The 17,105-nt window shown below is 48.0% G+C and overlaps 1 protein-coding gene across 1 annotated transcript in view; it reads left to right on the top strand.

Annotated features, from left to right (window-relative positions):
- Positions 1-2,408: 2,408 nt before the first annotated feature.
- Positions 2,409-17,105, top strand: part of Pik3r5 (phosphoinositide-3-kinase regulatory subunit 5) — a 73,348-nt gene continuing 58,651 nt past the window's right edge. Inside the window, exon 1 of the mRNA XM_076869860.1 lies at positions 2,409-2,487. The gene's annotated coding sequence lies outside the window, so the exon portion shown is untranslated. The remainder of the gene's footprint in view (positions 2,488-17,105) is intronic.

Genomic DNA, 17,105 nt, shown 5'->3' with positions numbered 1-17,105 from the left:
ATTTTTAAATGAAGCCACAGAAGAACTGTATAAAGTGGTATGCAATCAGGAGTGAAGAGGCACCCTTTGGGGGGGTCTTCCAGCAACTTGGGAAAGTTTCTGGGTGGCTCTCATTCTGAGTTCTGTCCAATAGATGCCAGATGCTCTTAAGAGCTGTGTCAGCTCTGTGGGAACAGGGACACAGGCAGAACTCCGTGTTGGAGGGGTGAAAGCATGCCAGGTCAACATCTGAGTCACAGCTGCTGGTGGAAAAGAGTGCCCATCTCTGAGGGGATGCAGGATGGGACCAAGTAGTCTTTGTGGGATGCTCCAATTTCTCAGGCTCCAGCTCCGGTGAGAGATTCTGTTTCAGCCTTCTTCCAGTTTTAGTTTTAAGAACACTCTGCATATGGAAAAAGTCAAACGCCCCATAAATTCTCCAGGCGTTTTCTTTACCTTTCAAAGTGCTCTCCTAATCCAACTTTCCCATCTGACACACACTGTGTCATTCTTGCTACTTGATTCCTTATTCCAGAGCAGTTCTATCCCTTCTCCCGACCCTAGCCACCTCCTGGCTGTTTCTACCTTTCTTCTCCTTTTCCTCCAAATACCACCATTATTTTTTGTGGCGGACAAAGTAGGGACTGAGGAGACAGAAGACCTTGCCCATCCTTATGGAGCTGTATGGCCTTAGGAGTGCCCCTTCACAATCCCTACCCAACTTGGTTCAGTATCTGTAAGAGAGGGTGTGGGTGAGGACTGTGGATGAGAGGCACTTGATGGGCATTGAGCCCCTGCCCATCTCTCACTCCACGCTGGAACCTGTCTTCTGTGACTACCCATGGTGACTTTCTATTTCTGACCATTTGAGGAAGTTGCTTTTCTTGGTATTTGGGGAGTCAGGAAAAGAAAAGTTATTGGTGTTCACATCTCTCAAAGCCTCAGGTAGGGCTGTGGCTTTTGACCAACAATAACGGATGACCTTGTGGCTGTTTTTGGATGCTTCTAACAGTTATTGTGACACAGAGTCCTGTTCAATAGTGAAGGTGGAGATTTCAGACTGGTCCTTTCTCTATACTAAAATAAAATGGTTATTTTCTTTCTTTTTCTTTCTTTCTTTCTTTCTTCTTCTTCTTCTCCTTTTTTTTTTTTTTTTTTTTTTTTTTTTTTGGTACAAGATTGAACCCAGGGGTGCTTAACCACTGAGCCACATCCCCCAGCCCTTGTATTTTTTATGTTAAGACAGGGCCTGGCTAAATTGCTGAGGCTGACCTTGAATTTGCAATCCTCCTGCCTCAGCCTCTGGAGTCACTGGGATTACAGGTTGGAGACCCCACACCTGTTTTTTTTGTTTTGTTTTGTTTTGTTTTTTCCATTGCAAGCGCTGCCTCGACAGTATTAGGGAGTGAACCCAACAACCTCTGTCCCTAAACCTTTTTATTTTCTATTTTGAGACAGAGTCTAGCTAAGTTGCCCAGGCTGGCTTCAAACTTCAGATCCTCCAGATTCAGCTTCCAGAGTAGCTGAGATTCCAGGTGTGCATCACTGTGTCCTGCAGCAGTCAAATTTCTTATCCCCATTTTGTACATGAGGAAACTGAGGTACTGGGAGGTGCAGTGACTTCTGGGGTTCTCTGTGAGTCCTTCCAACTTTTGGTACAACAATCTACCATGTTACCTGCGGGGAATAAGGAAGACAAGAAGAGGGTCTTGACCTTGCATGTAGGAACTCCCCCCGACCCCTACCCCCAGGAAGCAGGATCCAGCTGAAGTGACAGCGGACCCCCGGCGCTGGGGAGGGAAGGCGAGAAGCCAAACTAGTAGCTGAAGGAGCAGGGCCTCAAGTCTGGATGGGTTGGCGTTTTCTAGGGCGGTTCCTGCGGAAGGGCGGGGATTAAAGTGCCCCACCACACAGCAGGGGTGCAGGCACTGTAAGGGTTAAGAGCACCCAAAGAAAATAGAAGTAGGAGGAGGAAGTGGGGCGCCGTGAGAGAAGGAAGCAGCTCGTCGGAGCTTCCTCTTTCTCCTCCTTCCCCGAAGCCCCGACCCCAAGCCTTCCCCTGCTCCGCCCATCCCTCCTGCGAGGCACGAAACGTGCTTCCACCCGCCGGGCCGAACCTCGCCTTACTCCTGGGGGTTCGTGCAGCCGCACACGGGCCGGGGTTTCTCCACTGGTGGAGCAGGAGGGCTTGTGCCGCAGTTGCTTTGCAGATGCTCTGCGGGCTCCTGGTCCTCAGATGCCCAAGCCAAACCGGCAATGGGCTGACACTGCCCCGCCACCAGGTGGCGGGAGAGGCTGGCGAGGCAGCTAGTGAGGTCCTGGCCCCGCCCTCCAACAAGTCCCGCCCACCCGTCCCCGCCCTTCACCCACCCTCCCGAGTTGCAGAGACTTGGCAGATGCTGGGACTTGCCGCCCGGCTCCAGCCGCGCGGCGTGGAGGACCGGATCGTTCCCCAAATCGCAGGGAGTCGCCGCTGGAGAGGGGCTCGGCGCCCGGCGGGGACTGCAGGTGTGTGGCTGGGCAGCCGGGGGCGGGCGTCGAGGGCACGGGTGGCAGCTCGAGGCAGAGCCGGAGTAGATTGGGGACCACTAGGGAGCAGTGGGCTCTTGAGAGCCGGTGCTGCCGCGGGGAACCTGTACAGAGATTGCTCTTGTGAACTTCCGCGGATAAGTCCACGCACGGCGGGGTCACTGGGTCGCAAACCCATGTTGCAGATAACCCCGGAGACACAAGTGGCATCCCGGGACCTTTCACCATAATCTAAGTAGCTAATGTTGGACGCCTCGGTGCGACTAAGTGTGTCCGCAGCTCCTGCCTGGGTCACAGAAATCCCTGTGTCCAGGGGGTCAAGGAGCCTGCCCCGCTCCGTCCGGGAACTCTCTGCGTAATGTGGGCATCAGAAGTCCTTTTTCTTCAGGACCCGGGAGTCTTGGAAGTGCCTGCCTGTGGCGTCTGCGTCGAGCCTCAGGCTTCCCCCTGCTAGTGAGCACCAGCCTCCAAACAGCGGCTGCTGTTCTAGAGAATTGCATGCTTTGCGCTGTCAGAGGGTCCATGTTTACACACACACTGTGTGTGTGTGTGTGTGTGTGTGTGTGTGTGTGTGTGTGTGTGCGCGCGCGCGCCCTGGCCCATCCCAGGCAGGGGTAAAAGCGCAAGAAGTTCAGGACAGGAGGAGGAGGAAGAAGATTATTCAGAGGGAAAAGGAAGGCGAGATGAAAGCAGCAGGATGTGGTATAGAGAGAGTTAAGCCTCCTGCAGAGAGGCGGGGTGGGTTTGGGCAAAATGAGGGCCCAAAGTAGGCCAAGTCAGCCTCGGAGGTCTTTTCTGGATCCATTCTCTTCCTCTCTTCCATGGACTTCTGGGTCATCTCATCCAGGCTTTCTTTTCTCCTGTGTTCTGCACCACCTAACCTGGTAAGGCTCAGGTTCCCAGAGCTGAGGTGCCTCCTGGAGATTCTCCAGGCTTCAGGTCCAGCCGGGCTTTTCAGAGGTGGACCACCTGAAAAAATTGTAATAATAAGCCCCTTAGGTGATGAGGTTGGACCCACTGCTTGGGAACCATGTGTGGTATGGAAAAAAAAAAAAAAAAGATCTGAGTCCTAACCAGGCCCATCTGTGTGGACTGCAGCATCCAAGGAGGGATAGGGACTACTTACCCCTCTGCTGGCCTCAGTCTCCTTTATCTGTCAGACAGGCTCTAATATTGATGTAGAGAACTGTGTGGAAAGTTAAAGGAGACAGGTGTGTTGATAATAGATGCACCTGGGAAAGGCTCCACGGGTGCTCATAGAACAAGAGTGGGCAGCATGCGCTTGGTATGCGTCTTCACTTAGGAGTCCATAGGACAAAGAAGACAGGGTGCTCAGGCTCTCTTTCTGTTTCAGGATGCCCCCTTGCCCCCTGAGTTTTGAAGCATAGCTAGTCAGGACAGCAGGGCAAGAAGGCTCTGGGTCTTTACTTGCTTGTCCTTGTTGGGGTTTTAAAGACCCCTTTCCCCTCATCTTGTTCAGCTTAGTGGGGGATGATTTGTCATCTCCTCCCTCGGAGCTGTCGTGGAAGCAGACCACCTTTACTGCCTGCTTCCCTTTCCTCCCTCCTGCAAAGCACTGCTTTTTGTTTCTATCAGGAATAACAGGGTGGATGCTAACTGGGGTACTGGGCACTGAGCACACTGGGGGGCTGATGGTAGTGTGAGATGAGAAGGTAGAGTTTGAGCCTGTGGAGGAGGCTGGCTGTCAGAGGCTGCTGCAGGGTCCTGGGCTAGTCATTGATGAGGGAGCCTGCTGTGGCCAAGTAGGGAAGTTGGGGGGGCGGGGAAGGGCCTTTTCACCTGTGCAGCTTAGAGTTTGGGAGCTCCAGCCTGGATTTAGGTGAGCACTCAAGCTGTGCTGACTTGGCCTGGGTTCAGAGACACTCACTGCCAGGGGCTGAGCTGGTCAGACCTATGGGACCACAGTGATCCAGAAGAACTTTTGGATTTCAGCTGGTGGACTGAAAGCCTAAATCATTTTCTCTCTTCCTTTATCTTTTTGTGCTGAGCATCTATCCCAGGACTTCATACATGATAGGCAAGAGCTCTACCAGTGAGTGATAGCCCCAGACAGCCCTATGAATCAGTTTTTGTTTGTTTGTTTGTTTTTGGTACCAGGGATTGAACTCAGGGGCACTTGATCACTGAGCCACATCTCCATCCCTATTTTGTATTTTATTTCGAGACACAGTCTCACTGTGTTGTTTAGTGCCTCACTTTTACTGAGGCTGGCTTTGAACTCATGATCCTCCTGCCTCAGCCTCCCGAGCCACTGGGATTACAAGTGTGCGCCACTGCACCCTGCTAGGTCCTCTGAATCACTTTTTCTTTTCTTTTCTTTTTTTTTTTTTTTAAACACAAGTTTAAGAGAGATGGACACAATATCTTTTTTAAAATCTTTATTTATTTTTATGTGGTGCTGAGGTTCAAACCCAGTGCCTCACAAGTGCAAGGCAAGTGCTCTACCACTGAGCTCCAGCCTCAGCCCTGGACACAATATCTTTATTTTACATTTATGTGGTGCTGAGGATTGAACCCAGTGCCTTGTGCATGCTAGGCGAATGCTCTACCACTGAGCCACAACTCCAGCCCTGAATCCGTTTTTTTAAGAGAGGAAACTTCTAATGGGACATAATAGAGTGATCACCAGCAGGTCAAGGGAGAGGTGGTTAGTTTGATTTTTGAGCTTCTGGCCTAGATGGAGAGACAGAGGAAAGACTCCATCTGGCTTCTTCCCAAGGAGAAGATGATACAGTCCCATAAGAAACACACTAAATATTAGGATATTTCACGAATTTGAAGATGTACATGTTTTCACATTTTAGCCATACCGAAATCCAGGTGCATCTTACCAGAGATGGCATCTTACAATTATAATAGCACTATTTCTTCCTTAATGGCACACAAAATAATGATGAATCTTAAAACTGATCATGTCTGGGGCTGGGGATGTGCCTCAAGCGGTAGCGCACTTGCCTGGCATGCGTGCGGCCAGGGTTCGATCCTCGGCACCACATACAAACAAAGATGTTGTGCCCGCCAAGAACTAAAAAAAAAAAACAAAAACTGATCGTGTCTTAGATTCTGTTAAGTACAATATGCAATTTTGCAGATTCAGGAGTATGTTTTAGATGTACACAGATGCATGCAGAATTATGCCAATCTCATATTTTGAATGTATTATTTTTTTCTAGTAGCTCTATCTCCTAGGCACCCACATTTTCATTATATCCATTTTTTAAAAAAATTTCACTGTATCCAGTTTGAAAGGAAATCTCTGTACAAAGTGCTCCCTGCCTTTATGAAGATAGCACATTGGGACTGATTTCATTATTTCTTGACAATTTGATCAAATGGTTCTCACCTGCCGTTCTCTTTTGTTCCCTGTGTCTGCTGAGGACACATCTTCTGCCCTTTCTCTTTTATCCTTCTTTGTGTCCTTCCGCCCTTTGGACCTATGATTTTTATGGTGTGGGGCACCATGCTAAGCACTTCATGTCCTTCAATCTTCACAGCCTCACTCGAAGATAGCTCTAGCTATAGTTCCCAATTTATAGATGAGAACACTGAGGGTCGAGTCACTCAGCCAGAGAGTGCCAGAGCTGGGCTGTCTCTGGCATCTGTCCTTCTCCAGAGATGAGCAAGCTGTAGTGTGGCAGCCCTGTGTCTGCCTGTGGTTATCAAGTACACGCCTTGCACTTTGTGGGGCACAAACTGTGGCCATCCACAGGTGGTTTTTGTTTGTCTCTTTGCTTCTAGGTTCTGGGTAACTAAGGTTACCTGTCAAGTGACTTTTGAATAAGCAAGGCCTAGCTATAGTAAGGTATGAGTGGGAAAAAGTTGACTTTGGTGGCACAGAACAGATTGGTCCTTTATGGTCCTTTTGATCTTTTTTTTTTTTAATATTTATTTTTTTAGGTGTAGATGGACACAACACAATGCCTTTATTTGTATGTGGTGCTGAGGATCAGACCTGAGTCCCCCCCGTACTAGGGGAGCGCTCTACCGCTGAGCCACGATCCCAGCCCGGTCCTGTCCGTCTTTGCATGTGCTATTCCACCTCCCTAGTTTCCTTTTCCATTATCCCATCTGCCCAAGGAGCTGCTGCTTCCCCTCTCTGATGCCCAGCTCAAGTGGCACCTTCAACCCCCTCCTCATCTCACCTCCTGACACTAAAGCTTCTATGGCTCCCCCCACAGTAGCACTGATTGTCCTGTCCGACAAGGACTGACCAGTGACTTGGCACGATTTGGCCTGCCCACCCTAGGCACCTGATGCTCACGTTGTCATCAAGCAGGTCTCACTGCCAAGTCTCCCCAGGATCTCCATCCGTGCACACTCACAGCGGAAGACGCCTGGATGCAGAACGGTGTGGGGGACAGCGGGGTGGGGTCACCAGGGAGTGGTGTGCTTTTCATTTTCATGTCCTCCAGAGTCTTATTGTTGCTGTTGTTGACCTAGGCAAATGAACTTGTGTGGTTTCCTCGTAGGGGGCAGGGCTGGGTGTGAGGGCTGAAGGTGGCTTCTAGGCTTCTGCCTCACATGAAGTCAGGGGGCCCTGCTTCTGCCTCAGTCCTCCACTCCTAGCCAGGGGACCACAGCGAAGTCTGTGCCCCTTCGGGTGCCCGTTTCCTCCTCTATACAATGGAAGTGTGGCCCTCGGTGCTTTCTGCGGCCCCTGCCTAACATCTCGTGTTCAAATCCTTTGCTTGGCAGTCTTGTATAGAATAAAGTAATAATGACAGTAGTCATCAGCCCTTTTTTAATTTTTTTTTTATATTTTATTTTGAGACAGGATCTCATGAAGTTGTTCAGGGTCTTGCTAAGTTCCCAAGGCTGGCCTTGAATTTTCGATCCTCCTGCCTCAGCCTCCTAAGTTGCTGGGATTACTGTGTAGCAGACTCTTATTTAAGGCTCTTTGGGTGCACGCTCGCGTGTTTTTTGTTCAACAACTTTTCCCGGTATGTGGGCTTCCTCTCCTATGGGAATCAGATGATGTTTGTGCTGGTTATCACCTAGGTCTCTGTCCAGCATGGGCCAGGGACTCATTCCCTGCCCCCCTATCTCTGCACACTCCAAGGTCCAGCTTATGAACATCAAAGTTAAATACCATTATAGGGGGGCTCCTCTTTCCTTTGTGATGTTCATCTCCCCACCCACTTAGGATTCTGTGCATTTTTGTATCTCCATCAACAGCTAAGGGAGTTCCCATTCATGGAAAATTCCACCTGAGGATGGACCATGTTTTCATTCTGTCCCTCTTAAGACCTGCTGTTTCTTAGGGCTCAGAAACTCAGCTCTTGCAGGGCATTGTGGTGCACCCCCCCCTGTAATCCCAGCACCTCGGGAGGCTGAGACAGGAGGATCCCGAGTTCAAAACCAACCTCAGCAACTTAGTGAGGCCCTGAGCAACTCAGCAAGACCCTGTCTCTAAATACAATACCAAAAAAGGGCTGGGAATGTGGCTCAGTGGTTAAGTGCCCCTGGGTTCAATCCCTGGTACAAAACAAACAAACAAACAAACAAACAAACAAACAAAAAAAAATCCCAGCTCTTGAGTCCTTGTATCATCTGAGAAGTCATCTTTCTGTCTCCCACATCCTTCTTCTTTATCCAAACCTGTTTTCCAGAATCATGACATCTGGGCAGAAACATCATTAGGTGTTTGGTCTGAGCATTTGTTCTCACGTGATTCAGTGGTCTGGGCTCTTGTCAGACAAATCTTCATACAACCACTTCCACCCAACCTGACCAAGGTGTTTATTTATTTATTTATTTATTTTTTGCATTAGTTAGATCACATTTGCACCTACAGGTCTTCCAGAGGAGTCTCAAGCTCTCTCTAGATAGTGGGCCCCTTTGAAAAACTGATGGAATTGATATATCACTAAGCACATGGGTACATACGTGCGTTTCTCTCTCTCTCTCTCTCTCTCTCTCTCTCTCTCTCTCTCTCTCTCCCTCCCTCCCTCCCTCCCTCCCTCCCTCCCTTTCTCTTTCAAAGTTTTGCATAAGATTCCAGAATCTTGCAGATCTCAGCACTCCACCAAGGAACCTGGCTTAATAAGCTATGTTGTAGAAAATATGATGTTCTCTATGCTGATTTCTTTGGATAACCCCCAGCACAACTTCACAGGAGAGGAAGCTGTTGTGAGAGGCAGCTAGGGTGATGATGGATAATGAAAACTGTGTTAGGGACATCCCCAGTGACTCACTGGTGAGAATTTGAGGTGGTGTAGTAAGGGGACTGAGCTCTATGATTGTACACCCAGCTATCACCACGTGCACATTTTCTGGATTTCTCATCAAACTTTGAATTCACCCATTTGCAAGGTGATTAATGATCACAACTTTTGCTAGTGGGGTCCTAACCAGGAACCCCTCTGTTCTATCCCCTAATTAGGGAACTAGACTTATGGCTAAGACTGAGAAAATGTGTTTGTAGGTATTTGCATGAATAGAAACAGTCTAGGAATCAGTGAGGTGGCCCCTGCTCTTTCTTTACCACACATCTATACAACTTCCCATGTTCCCAGAGACTGAAAGCTTGGGGCTTTGTTTCTCTGATGTTGTCACAATTCGTTGGAAGTGAAGTCATGTCCGAAGGAAGTTTTCTTCAATTTCTCATTTCTAAGGAACTTGAAAAGCATGAATGGGCTGGGCATGGTGACCCATGCCTGGAATCCCAGCAGCTCAGGAGGCTGAGGCAGGAGGATTGCAAGTTCAAGGACAGCCTCAACAATTTAGTGAGGCCCTAAGCACCTTAGTGAGACCCTGCATCCAAATAAAAAATAAAGAGGGCTGGGGATATGGCTCTGCGGTTAAAAACCCCTGGGTTTTTGAAACCCTCTACCAGCCCCCCCAAAAAAGGCATGGATGATGATAAACTTTTCAAATACTTTTAAAGAATCTATTAGGAATCTATTAGATGCATGTGACACATCATATCATGATCTCCATCAACTGAACCCTCCTTGCGTTTCTAGAATGAATTCAGTTTGGTCCAGGCATTTTATTCACACGTGCTAGGTATGATTTGCTGTGATCTTCTTTAGGATTTTTGCATCTGTACGCATGTGTTAGTCAGCTTCCCATCCCTATAACAAATACCTGAAATAATCCATTTATAAAGAAAAAAGGTTTATTTTGGCTCACAGTTTTGGCGGTTTCAATCTATGACTGATTGCCCCCATCACTTTTGGTCCATCACAGTGGAAACATGGCAAAACAAAACTGCTCACCTCTTTGGGGAAGCAAAAGAGAGACAGAAAGATCTGGGGTTAGACTCTCCCCTTTGAGGGCATATTTCCTGTGACCTAAAAATCTCCCTTTAGACTCCACCTTTTCAAGTTCCATGGGATTAATCCTTTAATACAAGAGCCTTTGGGGACTTTTAAACTATAGCAACTCATAAGTGAGTTGCTATTAAGTGAGTTGCTATCGTCTTTTTTCTGTGCGGCTATCACCAGTGCATGCAGCTTTGCAAAATGATTTTGGACACAACTCTTTTTTTTTTTTTTTTGGTGGTACTAGGGATTGAACCCAGGGCCTTGCACATGCTACACAAGTGCTCTACCACTGAGCTACATCCTCAGCCCAACACAACTCTTCTTTACCTGTACCCTTTAATAGAGCAGAGGATGATGTGTTCCTTGGATGGTAGGAGAATGGCCCTGATATTTTGGTCCTCTGCTGCCAGATTCTTGTCTTCAAACCCCCAACACTGTCTTCTCTCTTTCTCAATTCTCTTAGTGCTTCCAAGCTGTCATTTGAATCATCTTTGTGTGTGTGTGTGTGTGTGTGTGTGTGTGTGCATGTGTGTGGGGTACCAGGGATTGAACTTGGGCACACTCAGCCACTGAGCCACATCCCCAGTCCTATTTTGTATTTTATTTAGAGACAGAGTCTCATTGAGTTGCTTAGTGCCTCGCTTTTGCTGAGGCTGGCTTTGAACTCGCAATCCTCCTGCCTCAGCCTCCAGAGCTGCTGGGATTATAGTTATGCACCATTATGCTCGGCCTGAATCATCTTTGATTCTTGGCTTTTCAACAGTCAGCTACTGAGTCCTGTGAGTCCTTACTTTATATGCCATTGAGCTTATGGGAAGGCCCATCTCCATGCTGAGTTGGGTGGATCCCTTTGGAGTCTGGCTCAGTCCCAGGTGCTGCCACAGCGGGGATGCCAATCATACACATCCCTTTTTCCCCAGAGAAAGGCAACCGAGATGCTGAAGATATGATATGAAATGATTAAAATAGTGGAAATGTTTTTTTTCTCTAAGGGGAAAAGTAACATCTGTCTTCAATGTTTGAAGGGCAGCATTCTTAGGGAAAGATAAAGGTTATTCTCCAGGATGGAAAAGAGATCCATGAAGGGAAATGGAAAGGAAATAGACTTAGGCTCAGTGTGAGGAAGATTCTAGAACAATTCAGGGCAGATCTCATCATGGTAGTGAGTTCCCCATGGGGGAAAATATTCAGGAAAAATACATGTCAGATGGTGTGGAAATGATAGCTGTGAGAACGGAGACTGAAATAACTCTCCTTCTCTAGCTCATCGCTCTGAGACTGACCAATTGTGTAATAGCTGATTGTTCTGAAAACATGATTTAAATTTAAGAATTTAAATTATTAATTTAAATTTTGGCCCTGAACAACGAAATCCCAAAGCTGGGGAGTTCCCTCAAAAAATCCCACAGTCGTGCTTCATAATGTGTTGCCCCAGAGCAGAAGCCCTTTGGCTGTTAAAAAACAAAAAACAAAAAAAATCATAACCATACATGGTGAGGGATCCTGGAGACCCCCACTGGTCCCCAGATTCTCACCCACCTCGTAGGCTAGGAGCCTGGGCTTTTCTTGGTCTCTTGTTCTTGGTTCTTTCTGAAAACCTGGTGAAATAAACTAGTTGAGCCCTACTTCAGAATTTCCTTCTTTTGCAGGTGTCCCAGGTAAAACTCTCAGGATCCAACTACCCAACCTCCAGGTTGATCTGGGAATGAATGGCCTCTTGTTCACGGGGCTTTTAAGCCCATGTTTCATAAGCCTTTGTATTTTGCATTCACTTCTGTATTGACATCTTGGGAGTTTCATTTTGAGAAAACTAGAAGCTCAGAAGCTCTTTTGTTGGCCTGTTACTGTGCTGGAGAGAACAAAGAGGGTTGTGGTGGGATGTGCAGGCTCCGGAGGGGAACAGGAGATGTGATCTCTCTAATCCTTGTCCCTGATTTACCTCCTCATGTCTCGGAGCCCGGTTACCCCCAGGACCAAACAAATTCTATGATTCTGGCCTCCAGGAAGTTTCCAAAGCCTGCTGTCTGGAAGCAGCCTTGTGGGAGCTGCTCTGAGGACTGAGCAGAGAAGGATCTTGCTCTTTCCCTTCTGGTGACCCCCTCCTCCATGACGGGACTCCCCATGACTATGAGACCCTGTTCAGACCCAACTGGCAGCAGTCCCTCTCTTCAGCCCACGGTCCTCTATTGGATGGCTTCCCTAAGTCACTGTGGCTCTTTGCTGGCATATTCCATTGGCCCTTCCCAGCCTGCATTTGATGCCCACCCACCGCTCTCACCTGGAGGGAGCTTTCTCTCTGACTGTCGCACACCCCCAGCCATTCCTCTGCTGCTTGCTCTCCTCACCATCCCTGGATTTGCTTCTCCCCCTCCCCCAGACCCTTGTCTCCAAGGACAGGCTGGTTATTTTCACCTGGATGCCCCATTTCTGTGCATGCCTAGGACTGAGGCCTGAGTCTGTCTACAAGGCGGGCTTCCTCCGTAGACTTCCCCATTTCTCCCTGCTGTTTTTAGGGCTCCAGTCCTGAAGGCTCAGCCTCATCTCCTCGTGTGCCCTGCATCTCCCTTGTTCTCCACTCTCTGGCCAGTTGCGATGGTGCTTCCTACGGGCCCCATGGTTCTGGCCTCTCTCACTTCCTCATTGTTCTCTCTGCCATCCAATGCAGCTCTCTTTACACCTGCAGGGGGGCCTTGGGGGCACGAGGTTCTTCCTTGCTCCGCGAGGAGATTCTATAAGGAAACTTTGTTACCATGTTCAGAAGACTCTTCCAGCACATCTCAGCACACCAGGGGAAGTCCAGAGTCCTTGGTCTTGTGTTCAGGGCTCGAGTCCCACTCCATTCTGAGAATCTTCATCCTCTCCTCCAGCAAACGGCCTGACCCAGTTTCCCCAAGACCAATGAGATGCTTTCTGTTGAGGAAACCTTCCCAAATATTTTGTTCAGAGTGGACTTCCCAGTGCTTAGTGAAGGACAGCCCCCTGGACTTATGCAGTCAGTGTTTGTTGAATGAATGTCCACTTGATGGAACAACCAATATGGAGGACACCTGAGCCTGTGCCTTGGGTGATTAGTGATCTGGCAGACTGGGCTGCCCTCCATCTGAGATCTTTGTGAGGTCCAGTGCATCCTCCAGGTAGGTTGCTGGCCTTCTGTGGGCATCTGAAGGAACTCAGACACCTATCTCTTTGCTTTCTAGTAAGAATATGTTGGACAGCCTCCTCTGGCTGCTTTGGAACCCATGAACCCCTGCCAAACCCCAGATGTTGAGACCCCGCCTCTCTATGGGGATCCTTTTTTTTTTTTTTTCTTAAACCACTCTTCGATTTACTCAGTGTTAAGACAAGCAGTTCTCTAAGTCTGAGAGCAGGGGAAGCCCTGGGGAACCTCCCCCTGACAAGCCACTCCCCTGTCTGGTGACATCTTCTAGCCAGGAGCCTGGGGAAGTGTCATTGCAACACAGTGTTTACAAGGCCAAGGAGCTTCCTGTCCCGCCTACCCGGCAGGCTGTGGAGCAATCAGGAGTTGTGTTTTCATGAGGAGTGGGGCAAAGAAATAGTTGAGGAGGGGATTTCTTGGGATTTTTTGAACATCACTTAGGGGCAGGGGGTGGTATAGTGGCTAGCCTGCCTGACTCTGGAGGAGGTCAAGGGAGAGGTAGAATACAGATTTTTAAATTAAAAGCAGGTCAAGTATTACTAATAATTATTATTAATTTGCATACTTTCCTTTACCTCTTGTAAAAAGGGCGAAACATTTTTCACAGATGTGGCCCTTCAGTTTAATGTGGAACTCTTTAGAACAAAGAAAGAAAGAAAAGACGAAATTCTCTCACTCCAAGCAGGGGGCCATGTGTTAGAGCAAGCAATAGACGATTCTTTATTTTCCTCCTTTTCTTTCTCTTTCTTTTTCCTGGATTTGAAGAGGAGTTATGCTTTGAAAAGGGAAGAGGGCTTTCTGGGGGCAGGAGTGAGCAGGGAGAGGACTCTTAGAAACTGAGAACCTTCCATGCTGATTTAGAGTTCCCCTAGGTAGAGAGACACCCCTCTCCATGCACACCTGATAAATGGGCGGAGGAGATGGATTCTGGCCTCTCTGCCTCCTCAAAGGGCTGTGGCAGCTCTGAGGCACCCACCTGTCAGCCTGGAACCATCACCATGTCACTCACAAGAACACCATCTCGTGTCCAGAGCTCTGGTGCAAATGTCTGAAGAGGTCTTAGCAGGTACTTCTTGGCAGGTGCCTTGGGGTCTCTTGGACATGGGAGAGAAATATTCTCCATGTTCCCCCTTTATTTAGTAAATGGGTAATCGAAACATAGGGCCCACCCCACACTGTGAACTTTAGAAGCTCTGAGGTTGATTTCTGTGGTACAGTCTTTCTTGAGCCCCTTAGAGAAAGAATGGGGAGCTGCCCAGCCACACAGCCGGGGTGCAGAGGCCTCTGTGACAGTGACACATTGGCCATTCTGTGAAAATAGTGGTTTGTGTAAGGAGGTTTGCCACAAAGTGTCAAGAAAGAAAAAAAAAATTACTGGTAAGGACGTGGCAGTTTAAAGAAATTGATAATAAAAACCCCTGGGAGATGAGAGGTGGAGTTCAACAAGGCCTCGCCTTCTGTAGGCGTCAAGAATACACATTTCTGAACTTGTGAGGCTAAGCGCAGGCCCAAGGCATGTGAGGTGGTTGGGGGTTGGGTTAGAGAATGTTCTAGAATGTACCTGAGTCAGAAGAAGGAGGTGGTGGAGACTTGTGGAAACTGATGGAAGCAAGCCCTCAATTCTGGACCATGTGCCGAGGCACTGGATAAGGAAAGAGGTACCCAGAACTTCCCATCCCTTTATCCCTCCCTGTTGGCACAGAGCACCATGTTATCACAGTCCAGCGTTTTCCACCGCGATGGTGGAGAACACTCTGTGTAGGCCAAGGCTCAGCCTTATGAGCTTCCCATCAAGGCTCCTCTCTAGGGGACGTTGAAGGGCTTGAGTTGGGAGCGTGAGCATCCTGTGATAATGGCTACCAGTTCCACTTTAGGTCCAGAGCTCAGTCCCCTCAGGATCCCATCTTCTCTCCTCCCCACACCCATCTTGCATTTTCAAAGATGGGGAAATTGCTTCTCATTGGCTGTCCTACTCCTAAGGCCTACTCTGTAGATGAAGGTGGGAACCTTATTTCCACAAAACCACTGGATCTTGTTTCAGGTGGGAAAGTTTCGTAATGCCCATCGTTTATTCTCCTGGTACCTTCTGAGTGACCAGTCAGAGACCATCTCTAATTCTTTAGGTAGAACCTCACTCCCTTGGCCTTGAGTTGCTTCAACCTTAGCTAACCCGGCAAGCTCCAAACAATGTCTGGTCTTCAAATAACCCAACCTCGGCTGCTGCTCCCTCTAGGATAGGATATGGAGAGAGGAACAAACCATGTAGAAAATGTATGCTGCCTCTCTGGAGGTTGACTGCAGCTTTTATGAGGGAATTTGGGGTAGACCAGGAGTCCCTATTTAAAGTCAGACCATAAAACACACTGTACACATTTGGGGTGGGGGAATCCAACGGCTGTATCTAAGTGACAGCAACCATAGAATCTCACTTTCTTGGTTAATCAGCACTGACTGAAATATTAATTAGCATTTTGATTTTTCTGTTGTATTGGAGCGACTCAAAATACTAGTGTCTTAAACAAGATTGAATTTTTTATTTCTTTGTCCTTTAACAGTCTAAGTGATCTAGACTTTACATGACAACCTCACAGGTGAGGAATCAAGGTTCCTTCTGTTGTATTGCTCTGCCTTCCTCAGTAAGTGGATCTCATGGTCCATGAGAGCTGCTCTAGCAGTTACCATCACATTTGCCTTCCAGCTAGCAAGAAGAGGAAAGGGGAAAGGGATTTTTGACTCCATAATCCCTTCTAGCCACTGGCAGTCCCTGGCTCCCTTCCTTAGTGCTCATAAACTGCCTCATAATGGTGCGCAGAGTTCATTACCAGGGGACTAGTGCACGCAGTGAGAGAATTTCCAGGATTCTACCCTCTTTCTGTTCCCCCACCTCTCGAGGACAACCTTTTCTAATTTGTCTCTGTCTCTTTCTGCTACGCATATTTTGCTTTCTCCAATTCTATAAAGGTTAACAGTGGCAGTTCCCTTTCATCACCCCAAGTTTCTTTATGACTCTGAGATGCATTTATCCTCATCCGTAATCCAAAACTCAAATGAGGCAACCAAGGCTGGGGGGTGTAGCTCAAGGGTAGAGCACTTGCCTAGCACGTACGAGGCTCTGTTGGACTTCAGATCCTGTTGTATCAGACCCTTCTCTCCCAGTCTACCTCTGACCCCATGCCTGCTCTGATTCTCTAAATCTCAAGGCCAATGTCATGCACCAGCTCATTGCACATGGCCTTTGAGCATACCCACCAGCACTTAGCTTGGCCTAGAAGGCCATTGACAGTCTGCCACCCCGGCCATGTAGCTTCCTTTCCCAGCATGCCCCACAGTATACTTTATGCTTCAGGGGGCTGAACTGTTGGCCCTTCCACTAACGGACCTGCCCTACCTCCTGCCTGCCTCCATAGTTTCTACCACCATGCTTGGATCTCACTCAGGGCGTCTCCTCGTTCCTGAAGATTTTCTCAGGAGTTATCCTGAGGAAGAATCTTTTCCAATTTACATTCTCCCTCCTTTGCGTTCCTTTTGCACTGACTTGTACCAACCTCCATGGGACACCTCACCGGTTGTATCATTTCTAGCCCAAATGTAATTTTTATTTTTTATTTTTGGTACCAGGGACTGAACTCAGGGACACTCAACCACTGAGCCACACTTTCAGCCCTATTTTGTGTATATATATATACTAATATATATATATATATATATATATATATATATATATATATATATATATATATATATATATATATATATTTAGTTGTAGATGGACACAATACCTTTATTTTGTTTATTTTTATGCGGTGCCAGGATCGAATCCAGTGCCTCACGCATGCTCGGCAAGTGCTCTATCAGTGAGCCACAATGCTGGCCCCCTATATTGTATTTTATTAGAGTCAAGGTCTCACTGAGTTGCTTAGCGCCTCAACATTGCTGAGGCTGGCTTTGAACTTGCGATCCTCCTGTGTCAGCCTCCCGAGCCTCTGGGATTACAGGCGTGCACCACCGCGCCCTTCCCAAATGTTATTTTGAATGCTGCTCCTTGGCTCCTTCTGGCACAGTGAGCTTTCTGGGCATATACCTGTGCGTAGAATTGCTGCATCACGGGGCCAGCACAGGTGAGCTTTAGTAGGGACTGTTGAATGGTTTTT

Source organism: Callospermophilus lateralis, chromosome 11, assembly GCF_048772815.1.
Source record: "Callospermophilus lateralis isolate mCalLat2 chromosome 11, mCalLat2.hap1, whole genome shotgun sequence".
In the NCBI taxonomy this organism is placed as follows: Eukaryota; Metazoa; Chordata; class Mammalia; order Rodentia; family Sciuridae; genus Callospermophilus; species Callospermophilus lateralis.
This window is presented reverse-complemented; position numbering and strand designations above follow the sequence as displayed.